Consider the following 13,947-nt stretch of genomic DNA (forward strand, 5'->3'; position numbering starts at 1 on the left):
CATCGGATGTTATCCCTTCCAAATTCGTGATAGTTACATCCTATTGATCAGTGCCGCTATGCATCCGAATTGTAGGAGAAACTATGACAAAGATCCCAACTGAAAAATCCATTTGTTCTGCAAGAACCCCAATCTATTTGCATCTTCTTTTTGTTTCTTGATGTCAAATCAATCACCATTACTACCTTGTCGAAGTTGCATGGTGAAGTGCATAGTTAATTATGCATTGTAGTACAATATCGTGACCCATGGTCATGGAATTTAAGTTATTGTGACATCCAACGCCACCAAAAAGATGGCTAGGTAAGTCACTTGTCGGACGCATGCGTCTCGAAGGACTTCGGTAATTTCTTTTAGAAACTCTGATTTTATCTTCTTTACTTTTAAGCTGTTTATGTTCTCATGATTATAAAACATGAAGTTTGGATATGTGTTATCTAGTTAAGCAAGCTGATGGGTGTGGTGAATCTGTGCACACATCAAAACCGTAACACCGGAGGTGTGTGTAAGTAGTTTTTGACATTAGGAGTTTAATTTGGATCATTAGTAATTACAAAAGAGCTTGATTAAATTTAGTGTAATTCGTAGCCTTATGGACCTCTGCTCGGATATCATCCTAGTGTGCAAATTTTGCAGCGTACTCGACTACCAAGCTTTACTACGATGGTAGAAAAAAACATTTTCTTGTTTGAAACATTGCAATATCGACAAGGCAATGTGGTTATGGAAGACTTGTGGGTGCATAGGAGATTGAAATATGGATTGAGGTTTTGAAGAAACAAATGAATTTACTAGTTGGGCGGAGATCTGGACAGTTGCATCGGACGTTATCCCTTTGTAGTTCGTGATGGTTACATCCGTTTGATCAGTGCCACTATATGCAGTGAATTGTAGGAGAAACTCTGACGAAGATCCCAACTGGAAAATCCATTTGTTCTTCAAAATCTCAATCTATTTGCATCTTCTTTGTGTTTCTAGATGTCAAATCAATCACCATTACTACCTTGTCGATGTTGCATGGTGAAGTGCTTACTTAATTATGCATTGTAGTACTCTGTCGTGACCCATGGTCATGGTATTTAAGTTATTGTGTCATCCAATGCTGCCAGATACTTTGCTAGGTAGGTCATTAGTCGGACTCATGCGTCTTGAAGGACTTCTGTAATTTCTTTTACAAACCTTGAATATATCTTCTTCATTTTAAAGTATTTATTTTCTCATGATTATAAAACATGAAGTTTGGATAGTGTTATCGTTGTAAGTGAGCTCTTTGGTGTGGTGAATTTTTGCAAACTACAAAATCGTATCACCAAAGGTGAGTGTAAGTAGTTTTGACTTTAGGAGTTAAATTTGGATGATTAGTAATTACAAAAGAGCTTGATTTAACGTAGTGTCATTCATAGGCTTAAGGACCTCTGCTCGGATGTCATCTTGGTGGAGGCAGTGAGCAAACTTTGCAGCGTACTCGACTTCCAAGCTTTACTACGAGGGTAGATTTTTTCTGACATTTTCTTGTTTGAAACATTGCAATATCGACAAGGCAATGTGGTTATGGAAGACTTGTGGGTGCATAGGAGATTGAAATATGGATTGAGGTTTTGAAGAAACAAATGAATTTACTAGTTGGGCGGAGATCTGGACAGTTGCATCGGACGTTATCCCTTCGTAGTTCGTGATGGTTACATCCGTTTGATCAGTGCCACTATATGCAGTGAATTGTAGGAGAAACTATGACGAAGATCCCAACTGGAAAATCCATTTGTTCTTCAAAATCTCAATCTATTTGCATCTTCTTTGTGTTTCTAGATGTCAAATCAATCACCATTACTACCTTGTCGATGTTGCATGGTGAAGTGCTTACTTAATTATGCATTGTAGTACTCTGTCGTGACCCATGGTCATGGTATTTAAGTTATTGTGTCATCCAATGGTGCCAGATACTCTGCTAGGTAGGTCATTAGTCGATCTCATGCGTCTTGAAGGACTTCTGTAATTTCTTTTACAAACCTTGAATATATCTTCTTCATTTTAAAGTATTTATTTTCTCATGATTATAAAACATGAAGTTTGGATAGTGTTATCGATGTAAGCGAGCTCTTAGGTGTGGTGAATTTTTGCAAACTACAAAATCGTATCACCAAAGGTGAGTGTAAGTAGTTTTGACTTTAGGAGTTAAATTTGGATGATTAGTAATTACAAAAGAGCTTGATTTAACGTAGTGTCATTCATAGGCTTAAGGACCTCTGCTCGGATGTCATCTTGGTGGAGGCAGTGAGCAAACTTTGCAGCGTACTCGACTTCCATGCTTTTCTACGAGGTTAGATTTTTCAGAAATTTTCTTCTTGGAAACGATGCAATTTCGACAAGGCACCGTGGTTATGAAAGTCTTGTGGGTGCATAGGTGATTGAAATTTAGATTGAGGTTCTGAAGAAAGAAATGAATTTACTAGTTGGGCGGAAATCTGGACAGTTGCATCGGATGTTATCCCTTCCAAGTTCATGATGGTTACATCCTATTAATCAATGCCGCTATGTATAGTGAATTGTTGGAGAAACTATGACAAAGATCCCAACTGGAAAATCCATTTGTTCTGCAAGAACCCCAATCTATTTGCATCTTCTTTTTGTTTTTAGATGTCAAATCAATCACCATTACTACCTTGTTGAAGTTGCATGGTGAAGTGCATAGTTAATTATGCATTGTAGTACAATATCGTGACCCATGGTCATGGAATTTAAGTTATTGTGACATCCAACGCCACCAAAAAGATGGCTAGGTAAGTCACTTGTCGGACGCATGCGTCTAGAAGGACTTCGGTAATTTCTTTTAGATACTCTGAATATATCTTTTTTATTTTTAAGCTATTTATGTTCTCATGATTATAAAACATGAAGTTTGGATATGTGTTATCTTGGTAAGCAAGCTGATGGGTGTGGTGCTTCTGTGCAAACATCAAAACCGTGACGCCGGAGTTGCGTGTAAGTAGTTTTGACATTAGGAGTTTAATTTTGATCATTAGAAATTACAAAAGAGCTTGATTAAATTTAGTGTAATTCGTAAGCTTACGGACCTTTTCTCGGATATCATCCTGGTGGAGGTAGTGTGCAAAGTTTGCAGCGTACTCGACCACCAAGCTTTATTACGAGGGTAGATTTTTTCTGATATTTTCTTGTTTGAAACATTGCAATATCGCCAAGGCAATGTGGTTATGGAAGACTTGTGGGTGCATAGGAGATTGAAATATGGATTGTGGTTCTGAAGAAACAAATGAATTTACTAGTTGGGCGGAGATCTGGACAGTTGCATCGGACATTATCCCTTTGTAGTTCGTGATGGTTACATCCATTTGATCAATACCAGTAGATACAGTGAATTGTAGGAGAAACCATGACGAGGATCCCAACTGGAAAATCCATTTGTTCTTCAAAATCTCAATCTATTTGCGTCTTCTTTGTGTTTCTAGATGTCAAATCAATCACCATTACTACCTTGTCGATGTTGCATGGTGAAGTGCTTACTTAATTATGCATTGTAGTACTCTATCGTGACCCATGGTCACGGTATTTAAGTTATTGTGGCATCCAATGCCGCCAGATACTTGGCTAGGTTGGTCATTAGTCAGACTCATGCGTTTAGAAGGACTTCTGTAATTTCTTTTACAAACTCTGAATATATCTTGTTCATTTTAATCTATTTATGTTCTCATCATTATAAAACATGAAGTTTGGATAGTGTTATCGATGTAAGCGAGCTCTTAGGTGTGGTGAATTTTTGGAAACTACAAAATCGTAACACCGAAGGTGAGTGTTAGTAGTTTTGACTTTAGGAGTTAAATTTGGATGATTAGTAATTACAAAAGAGCTTGATTTAACGTAGTGTCATTCATAGGCTTAAGGACCTCTGCTCGGATGTCATCTTGGTGGAGGCAGTGAGCAAACTTTGCAGCGTACTCGACTTCCAAGCTTTACTACGAGGGTAGATTTTTCAGACATTTTCTTCTTGGAAACGATGCAATTTCGACAAGGCACTGTGGTTATGGAAGTTTTGTGGGTGCATAGGTGATTGAAATACGGATTGAGGTTCTGAAGAAACAAATGAATTTACTAGTTGGGCGGAAATATGGACTGTTGCATCGGATGTTATCCCTTCCAAGTTCGTGATGGTTACATCCTATTGATCAGTGCCGCTTTGTATCCGAATTTTAGGAGAAACTATGACAAAGATCCCAACTGTAAAATTCATTTGTTCTGTAAGAACCCCAATCTATTTGCATCTTCTTTTTGTTTCTTGATGTCAAATCAATCACCATTACTACCTTGTCGAAGTTGCATGGTGAAGTGCATAGTTAATTTTGCATTATAGTACAATATCGTTACCCATGGTCATGGAATTTAAGTTATTGTGACATCCAACGCCACCAAAAAGATGGCTAGGTAAGTCACTTGTCGGACGCATGCGTCTAGAAGGACTTCGGTAATTTCTTTTAGAAACTCTGATTATATCTTCTTTACTTTTAAGCTGTTTATGTTCTCATGATTATAAAGCATGAAGTTTGGATATGTGTTATCTAGGTAAGCAAGCTGATGGGTGTAGTGAATTTGTGCAAACATCAAAACCGTAACACCGGAGGTGCGTGTAAGTAGTTTTTGACATTAGGAGTTTAATTTGGATTATTAGTAATTACAAAAGAGCTTGATTAAATTTAGTGTAATTCGTAGGCTTATGGACCTCTGCTAGGATATCATCCTAGTGTGCAAACTTTGCAGCGTACTCGACTACCAAGCTTTACTACGATGGTAGAAAAAAACATTTTCTTGTTTGAAACATTGCAATATCGACAAGGCAATGTGGTTATGGAAGACTTGTGGGTGCATAGGAGATTGAAATATGGATTGAGGTTTTGAAGAAACAAATAAATTTACTAGTTGGGCGGAGATCTGGACAGTTGCATCGGACGTTATCCCTTTGTAGTTCGTGATGGTTACATCCGTTTGATCAGTGCCACTATATACAGTGGATTGTAGGAGAAACTATGACGAAGATCCCAACTGGAAAATCCATTTGTTTTTCAGAATCTCAATCTATTGGCATCTTCTTTATGTTTCTAGATGTCAAATCTATCACCATTACTACCTTGTCGATGTTGCATGGTGAAGTGCTTACTTAATTATGCATTGTAGTACTCTGTCGTGACCCATGGTCAACGAATTTAAGTTATTGTGACATCCAACGCCACCAGAAAGATGGCCTAGGTTAGTCACTTGTCGGACGCATGCGTCTAGATGGACTTGGGTAATTTCTTTTAGAAACACTGATTATATCTTCTTTACTTTTAAGCTATTTATGTTCTGATGATTATAAAACATGAAGTTTGGATAAGTGTTATCTTGGTAAGCAAGCTCATGGGTGTGGTGAATCTGTGCAAACATCAAAACCGTAACTCCGGAGGTGCGTGTAAGTAGTTTTTGACATTAGGAGTTTAATTTGGATAATTTGAAATTACAAAAGAGTTTGATTTAATTTAGTGTAATTCGTAGGCTTATGGACCTTTGCTCGGATATCATCCTAGTGGAGTTAGTGTGCAAACTTTGCAGTGTACTCGACTACCAAGCTTTACTGTAAGGGTAGATTTTTTCTGACATTTTCTTGTTTGAAACATTGCAATATCGACAAGGCAATGTGGTTATGGAAGATATGTGGGTGCATAGGAGATTGAAATATGGATTGAGGTTTTGAAGAAACAAATGAATTTACTAGTTGGGCGGAAATCTGGATAGTTGCATCGGATGTTATCCCTTCCAAGTTCGTGATGGTTACATCCTATTGATCAGAGCCGCTATGTATAGTGAAATGTTGGAAAAACTATGACAAAGATCCCAACTGGAAAATACATTTGTTCTGCAAGAACCCCAATCTATTTGCATCTTTTTTTATTTTTTTTAGATGTCAAATCAATCACCATTACTACCTTGTCGAAGTTGCGTGGTGAAGTGAATAGTTAATTTTGCATTGTAGTACAATATCGTGACCCATGGTCAGGGAATTTAAGTTATTGTGTCATCCAACTCCACCAGAAAGATGGCTAGGTAAGTGACTTGTTGGGCGCATGCGTCTAGAAGGACTTCGGTAATTTCTTTTAGAAATTCTGAATTTATCTTTTTTATTTTTAATCTATTTATGTTCTCATGATTATAAAATATGAAGTTTTGGATATTGGTTATCTAGGTAAGCAAGCTGATGGGTGTGGTGAATCTGTGCAAACATCAAAACCGTAACACCGGAGGTGCGTGTAAGTTGTTTTTGACATTAGGAGTTTAATTTGGATCATTAGAAATTACAAAAGAGCTTGATTAAATTTAGTGTAATTCGTAAGCTTATGGACCTTTACTCGGATATCATCCTGGTGGAGGTAGTGTGCAAACTTTGCAGCGTACTCGACTACCAAGCTTTACTACGAGGGTTGATTTTTTCTGACATTTTCTTGTTTGAAACATTGCAATATCGACAAGGCAATGTGGTTATGGAAGACTTGTGGGTGCATAGGAGATTGAAATTTGGATTGTGGTTCTAAAGAAACAAATGAATTTACTAGTTGGGCGGAGATCTGGACTGTTGCATCAAACGTTATCCCTTCGTAGTTCGTGATGGTTACATCCGTTTGATCAATGCCACTAGATACAGTGAATTGTAGGAGAAACCATGACGAGGATCCCAACTGGAAAATCCTTTTGTTCTTCAGAATCTCAATCTATTTGCGTCATCTTTGTGTTTCTAGATGTCAAATCAATCACCATTACTACCTTGTCGATGTTGCATGGTGAAGTGCTTACTTAATTGTGCATTGTAGTACTCTATCGTGACCCATGGTCATGGTATTTAAGTTATTGTGCCATCCAATGCCGCCAGTTACTTGGCTAGGTAGGTCATTAGTCGGACTCATGCGTCTTGAAGGACTTCTGTAATTTCTTTTACAAACCCTGAATATATCTTCTTCATTTTAAAGTATTTATGTTCTCATGATTATAAAACATGAAGTTTGGATAGTGTTATCGATGTAAGCGAGCTCTTAGGTGTGGTGAATTTTTGCAAACAACAAAATCATAACACCAAAGGTGAGTGTAAGTAGTTTTGACTTTAGGAGTTAAATTTGGATGATTTGTAATTACAAAAGAGCTTGATTTAACGTAGTGTCATTCATAGGCTTAAGGACCTCTGCTCGGATGTCATCTTGGTGGAGGCAGTGAGCAAACTTTGCAGCGTACTCGACTTCCAAGCTTTACTACGAGGGTAGATTTTTCCGACATTTTCTTCTTGGAAACGATGCAATTTTGACAAGGCACTGTGGTTATGAAAGTCTTGTGGGTGCATAGGTGATTGAAATTTAGATTGAGGTTCTGAAGAAAGAAATGAATTTACTAGTTGGGCAGAAATCTGGACAGTTGCATCGGATGTTATCACTTCCAAGTGCGTGATGGTTACATCCTATTAATCAATGCCGCTATCTATAGTGAATTGTAGAAGAAACTATGACAAAGATCCCAACTGGAAAATCCATTTGTTCTGCAAGAACCCCAATCTATTTGCATCTTCTTTTTGTTTTTAGATGTCAAATCAATCACCATTACTACCTTGTTGAAGTTGCATGGTGAAGTGCATAGTTAATTATGCATTGTAGTATAATATCGTGACCCATGGTCATGGAATTTAAGTTATTGTGACATCCAATGCCACCAAAAAGATGGCTAGGTAAATCACTTGTCGGACGCATGCGTCTAGAAGGACTTCGGTAATTTCTTTTAGATACTCTGAATATATCTTCTTTATTTTTAAGCTATTTATGTTCTCATGATTATAAAACATGAAGTTTGGATATGTGTTATCTAGGTAAGCAAGCTGATGGGTGTGGTGAATATGTGCAAACATCATAACCGTGACACCGGAGGTGCGTGTAAGTAGTTTTTGACATTAGGAGATTAATTTGGATCATTAGAAATTTCAAAAGAGCTTTATTAAATTTAGTGTAATTCGTAGGCTGATGGACGTTTACTCGGATATCATCCTGGTGGAGGTAGTGTGCAAACTTTGCAGCGTACTCGACTACCAAGCTTTACTACGAGGGTAGATTTTTTCTGATATTTTCTTGTTTGAAACATTGCAATATCGACATGGCAATGTGGTTATGGAAGACTTGTGGGTGCATAGGAGATTGAAATATGGATTGTGGTTCTGAAGAAACAAATGAATTTACTAGTTGGGCGGATATTTGGACAGTTGCATCGGACGTTATCCCTTCGTAGTTCATGATGGTTACATCCGTTTGATCAGTGCCACTATATACAGTGAATTGTAGGAGAAACCATGATGAAGATCCCAACTGGAAAATCCATTTGTTCTTCAGAATCTCAATCTATTTGCATCTTCTTTGTGTTTCTAGATGTCAAATCAATAACCATTACTACCTTGTCGATGTTGCATGGTGAAGTGCTTACTTAATTATGTATTGTAGTACTCTATCGTGACCCATGGTCATGGAATTTAAGTTATTGTGGCATCCAATGCCGCCAGATACTTGGCTAGGTAGGTCATTGGTCGGACTCATGCGTCTTGAAGGACTTCTGTAATTTCTTTTACAAACTCTTAATATATCTTCTTCATTTTAAAGTATTTATGTTCTCATGATTATAAAACATGAAGTTTGGATAGTGTTATCGATGTAAGCGAGCTCTTAGGTGTGGTGAATTTTTGGAAACTACAAAATCGTAACACCGAAGGTGAGTGTTAGTAGTTTTGACTTTAGGAGTTAAATTTGGATGATTAGAAATTACAAAAGAGCTTGATTTAACGTAGTGTCATTCATGGGCTCAAGGAGCTCTGCTCGCATGTCATCTTGGTGGAGGCAGTGAGGAAACTTTGCAGCGTACTCGACTTCCAAGCTTTTCTACAAAGGTAATTTTTTTAGACATTTTCTTCTTGGAAATGATGCAATTTTGACAAGGCATTGTGGGTATGGAAGTCTTGTGGGTGCATAGGAGATTGAAATATGGATTGAGGTTCTGAAGAAAGAAATGAATTTACTTGTTGGGCGGAAATATGGACAGTTGCATCGGATGTTATCCCTTCCAAATTCGTGATAGTTACATCCTATTGATCAGTGCCGCTATGCATCCGAATTGTAGGTGAAACTATGACAAAGATCCCAACTGAAAAATCCATTTGTTCTGCAAGAACCCCAATCTATTTGCATCTTCTTTTTGTTTTTTGATGTCAAATCAATCACCATTACTACCTTGTCGAAGTTACATGGTGAAGTGCATAGTTAATTATGCATTTTAATACAATATCGTGACCCATGGTCATGGAATTTAAGTTATTGTGACATCCAACGCCACCAAAAAGATGGCTAGGTAAGTCACTTGTCGGACGCATGCGTCTAGGACTTCGGTAATTTCTTTTAGAAACTATGATTATATCTTCTTTACTTTTAAGCTATTTATGTTCTCATGATTATAAAACATGAAGTTTGAGTATGTGTTATCTAGGTAAGCAAGCTGATGGGTGTGGTGAATATGTGCAAACATCAAAACCGTAACACCGGAGGTGCGTGTAAGTAGTTTTTGACATTAGGAGTTTAATATGGATCATTAGAAATTACAAAAGAGCTTGATTAAATTTAGTGTAATTCGTAGGCTTATGGACCTCTGCTCGGATATCATCCTGGTGGAGGTAGTGTGCAAACTTTGCAGCGTACTCGACTACCAAGCTTTACTACGAGGGTAGATTTTTTCTGACATTTTCTTGTTTGAAACATTGCAATATCGACAAGGCAATGTGGTTATGGAAGACTTGTGGGTGCATAGGAGATTGAAATATGGATTGAGGTTTTGAAGAAACAAATGAATTTACTAGTTGGGCGGAGTTCTGGACAGTTGCATCAGACGTTATCCCTTCGTAGTTCGTGATGGTTACATCCGTTTGATCAGTGCCACTATATACAGTGAATTGTAGGAGAAACTATGACGTAGATCCCAACTGGAAAATCCATTTATTATTCAAAATCTCAATCTATTTGCTTCTTCTTTGTGTTTCTTGATGTCAAATCAATCACCATTACTACCTTGTCGATGTTGCATGGTGAAGTGCTTATTTAAATATGCATTGTAGTACTTTGTCGAGACCCATGGTCATGGTATTTAAGTTATTGTGCCATCCAATGCCGCCAGATACTTGGCTAGGTAGGTCATTAGTCGGACTCATGCGTCTTGAAGGACTTCTGGAATTTCTTTTACAAACCCTGAATATATCTTCTTCATTTTAAAGTATTTATGTTCTCATGATTATAAAACATGAAGTTTGGATAGTGTTATCGATGTAAGCGAGCTCTTAGGTGTGGTGAATTTTTGCAAACTACAAAATCATAACACCGAAGGTGAGTGTAAGTATTTTTGACTTTAGGAGTTAAATTTGGATGATTTGTAATTACAAATGAGCTTGATTTAACGTAGTGTCATTCATAGGCTTAAGGACCTCTGCTCGGATGTCATCTTGGTGGAGGCAATGAGCAAACTTTGCATCGTACTCGACTTCCAAGCTTTACTACGAGGGTAGATTTTTTCGACATTTTCTTCTTGGAAACGATGCAATTTCGACAAGGCACTGTGGTTATGAAAGTCTTGTGGGTGCATAGGTGATTGAAATTTGGATTGAGGTTCTGAAGAAAGAAATGAATTTACTAGTTGGGCAGAAATTTGGACAGTTGCATCGGATGTTATCCCTTCCAAGTTCGTGATGGTTACATCCTATTAATCAATGCCGCTATGTATAGTGAATTGTAGGGGAAACTATGACAAAGATCCCAACTGGAAAATCCATTTGTTTTGCAAGAACCCCAATCTATTTGCATCTTTTTTTTTGTTTTTAGATGTCAAATCAATCACCATTACTACCTTGTCGAAGTTGCATGGTGAAGTGCATAGTTAATTATGCATTGTAGTACAATATCGTGACCCACTGTCATGGAATTTAAGTTATTGTGACATCCAACGCCACCAAAAAGATGGCTAGGTAAGTCACTTGTCGGACGCATGCGTCTAGAAGGACTTCGGTAATTTCTTTTAGAAACTCTGAATATATCTTCTTTATTTTTAATCTATTTATGTTCTCATGATTATAGAACATGAAGTTTGGATATGTGTTATCTAGGTGAGCAAGCTAATGGGTGTGGTGAATCTGTGCAAACATCAAAACCGTGACACCGGAGTTGTGTGTAAGTAGTTTTTGACATTAGGAGTTTAATTTGGATCATTAGAAATTACAAAGAGCTTGATTAATTTTAGTGTAATTCGTAGGCTTATGGACCTTTGCTCGGATATCGTCCTGGTGGAGGTAGTGTGCAAACTTTGCAGCGTACTCGACTATCAAACTTTACTACGAGGGTAGATTTTTTCTGATATTTTCTTGTTTGAAACATTGCAATATCGACAAGGGAATGTGGTTATGGAAGACTTGTGGGTGCATAGGAGATTGAAATATGGATTGTGGTTGTGAAGAAACAAATGAATTTACTAGTTGGGCGGAGATCTTGACAGTTGGATCGGACGTTATCCCTTCGTAGTTCGTGATGGTTACATCCGTTTGATCATTGCCACTATGTACAATGAATTGTAGGAGAAACTACGACGACGATCCAAACTAGAAAATCCATTTGTTCTTCAAAATCTCAATCTATTTGCATCTTCTTTGTGTTTCTAGATGTCAAATCAATCACCATTACTACCTTGTCGATGTTGCGTGGTGAAGTGCTTACTTAGTTATGCATTGTAGTACTTTGTCGTGACCCATGGTCATGGTGTTTAAGTTATTGTCCCATCCAATGCCTCCAGATACTTGGCTAGGTAGGTAATTAGTCGGACTCATGTGTCTTGTAGGACTTCTGTAATTTCTTTTACAAACCCCGAATATATCTTCTTCATTTTAAAGTATTTATGTTCTCATGATATAAAACATGAAGTTTGGATAGTGTTATCGATGTAAGCGAGCTCTTAGTTGTGGTGAATTTTTGCAAACTACAAAATCGTAACACCAAAGGTGAGTGTAAGTAGTTTTGACTTTAGGAGTTAAATTTGGATGATTGGAAATTACAAAAGAGCGTGCTTTAATGTAGTGTCATTCATAGGCTTATGGACCTCTGCTCGGATGTCATCTTGGTGGAGGCAGTTAGCAAACCTTGCAGCGTACTCGACTTCCAAGCTTTACTACGAGGGTAGATTTTTCAGACATTTTCTTCTTGGAAACGATGCAATTTCGACAAGACACTGTGGTTATGAAAGTCTTGTGGTTGCATAGGTGATTGAAATATGGATTGTGGTTCTGAAGAAAGAAATGAATTTACTAGTTGGGCGGAAATCTGGACAGTTGCATCAGATGTTATCCCTTCCAAGTTCGTGATGGTTACATCCTATTAATCAATGCCGCTATGTATAGTGAATTGTTGGAGAAACTATGACGAAGATCCCAACTGGAAAATCCATTTGTTCTGCAAGAACCCCAATCTATTTGCATCTTCTGTTTGTTTTTAGATGTCAAATCAATCACCATTACTACCTTGTCGAAGTTGCATGGTGAAGTACATAGTTAATTATGCATTGTAGTCCAATATCGTTACCCATGGTCAAGGAATTTAAGTTATTGTGACATCCAACGCCACCAAAAAGATGGCTAGGTAAGTCACTTGTTGGACGCATGCGTCTAGAAGGACTTCGGTAATTTCTTTTAGAAACTCTGAATATATCTTGTTTATTTTTAAGCTATTTATGTTCTCATGATTATAAAAAATGAAGTTTGGATATGTGTTATCTAAGTAAGCAAGTTGATGGGTGTGGTGAATCTGTGCAAAAATCAAAACCGTAACACCGGAGGTGCGTGTAAGTAGTTTTTGACACTTGGAGTTTAATTTGGATCATTAGAAATTACAAAAGAGCTTGATTAAATTTAGTGTAATTCGTAGGCTTATGGACCTTTGCTCGGATATCATCCTGGTGGAGGTAGTGTGCAAACTTTGCAGCGTACTCGACTACCAAGCTTTACTACAAGGGTAGATTTTTTCTGACATTTTCTTGTTTGAAACATTGCAATATCGACAAGGCAATGTGGTTATGGAAGACGTGGGTGCATAGGAGATTGAAATATGGATTGAGGTTTTGAAGAAACAAATGAATTTACTAGTTGGGCGGAGTTCTGGACAGTTGCATCGGACGTTATCCCTTCGTAGTTCGTGATGGTTACATCCGTTTGATCAGTGCCACTATATGCAGTGAATTGTAGGAGAAACTATGACGAAGATCCCAACTGGAAAATCCATTTGTTCTTCAAAATCTCAATCTATTTGCATCTTCTTTGTGTTTCTAGATGTCAAATCATTCCCCATTACTACCTTGTCGATGTTGCATGGTAAAGTGCTTGCTTAATTATGCATTGTTGTACTCTGTCGTGACCCATGGTCATGGTATTTAAGTTATTGTGTCATCCAATGCCGCCAGATACTTGGCTAGGTTGGTCATTAGTCAGACTCATGCGTTTAGAAGGACTTCTGTAATTTCTTTTACAAACTCTTAATATATCTTGTTCATTTTAATCTATTTATGTTCTCATCATTATAAAACATGAAGTTTGGATAGTGTTATCGATGTAAGCGAGCTCTTAGGTGTGGTGAATTTTTGGAAACTACAAAATTGTAACACCAAAGGTGAGTGTTAGTAGTTTTGACTTTAGGCGTTAAATTTGGATGATTAGAAATTTCAAAAGAGCTTGATTTAACGTAGTGTCATTCATAGGCTTAAGGACCTCTGCTCGGATGTCATCTTGGTGGAGGCAGTGAGCAAACTTTGCAGCGTACTCGACTTCCAAGCTTTACTACGAGGGTAGATTTTTCAAACATTTTCTTCTTGGAA

General features: G+C 37.6%; 1 protein-coding gene across 9 annotated transcripts in view; it reads left to right on the forward strand.

The window, feature by feature from the left end:
• The window catches only part of LOC137951975 (E3 ubiquitin-protein ligase UPL1-like), a 42,263-nt gene that overhangs the window by 15,302 nt on the left and 13,014 nt on the right, over positions 1 to 13,947 (forward strand). The window lies entirely within an intron of this gene.

Source organism: Aristolochia californica, unplaced genomic scaffold (genome assembly GCF_029961685.1).
Source record: "Aristolochia californica isolate CCGP_79_NKW_82.1479 unplaced genomic scaffold, dmAriCali1.0.hap1 SCAF_15, whole genome shotgun sequence".
In the NCBI taxonomy this organism is placed as follows: Eukaryota; Viridiplantae; Streptophyta; class Magnoliopsida; order Piperales; family Aristolochiaceae; genus Aristolochia; species Aristolochia californica.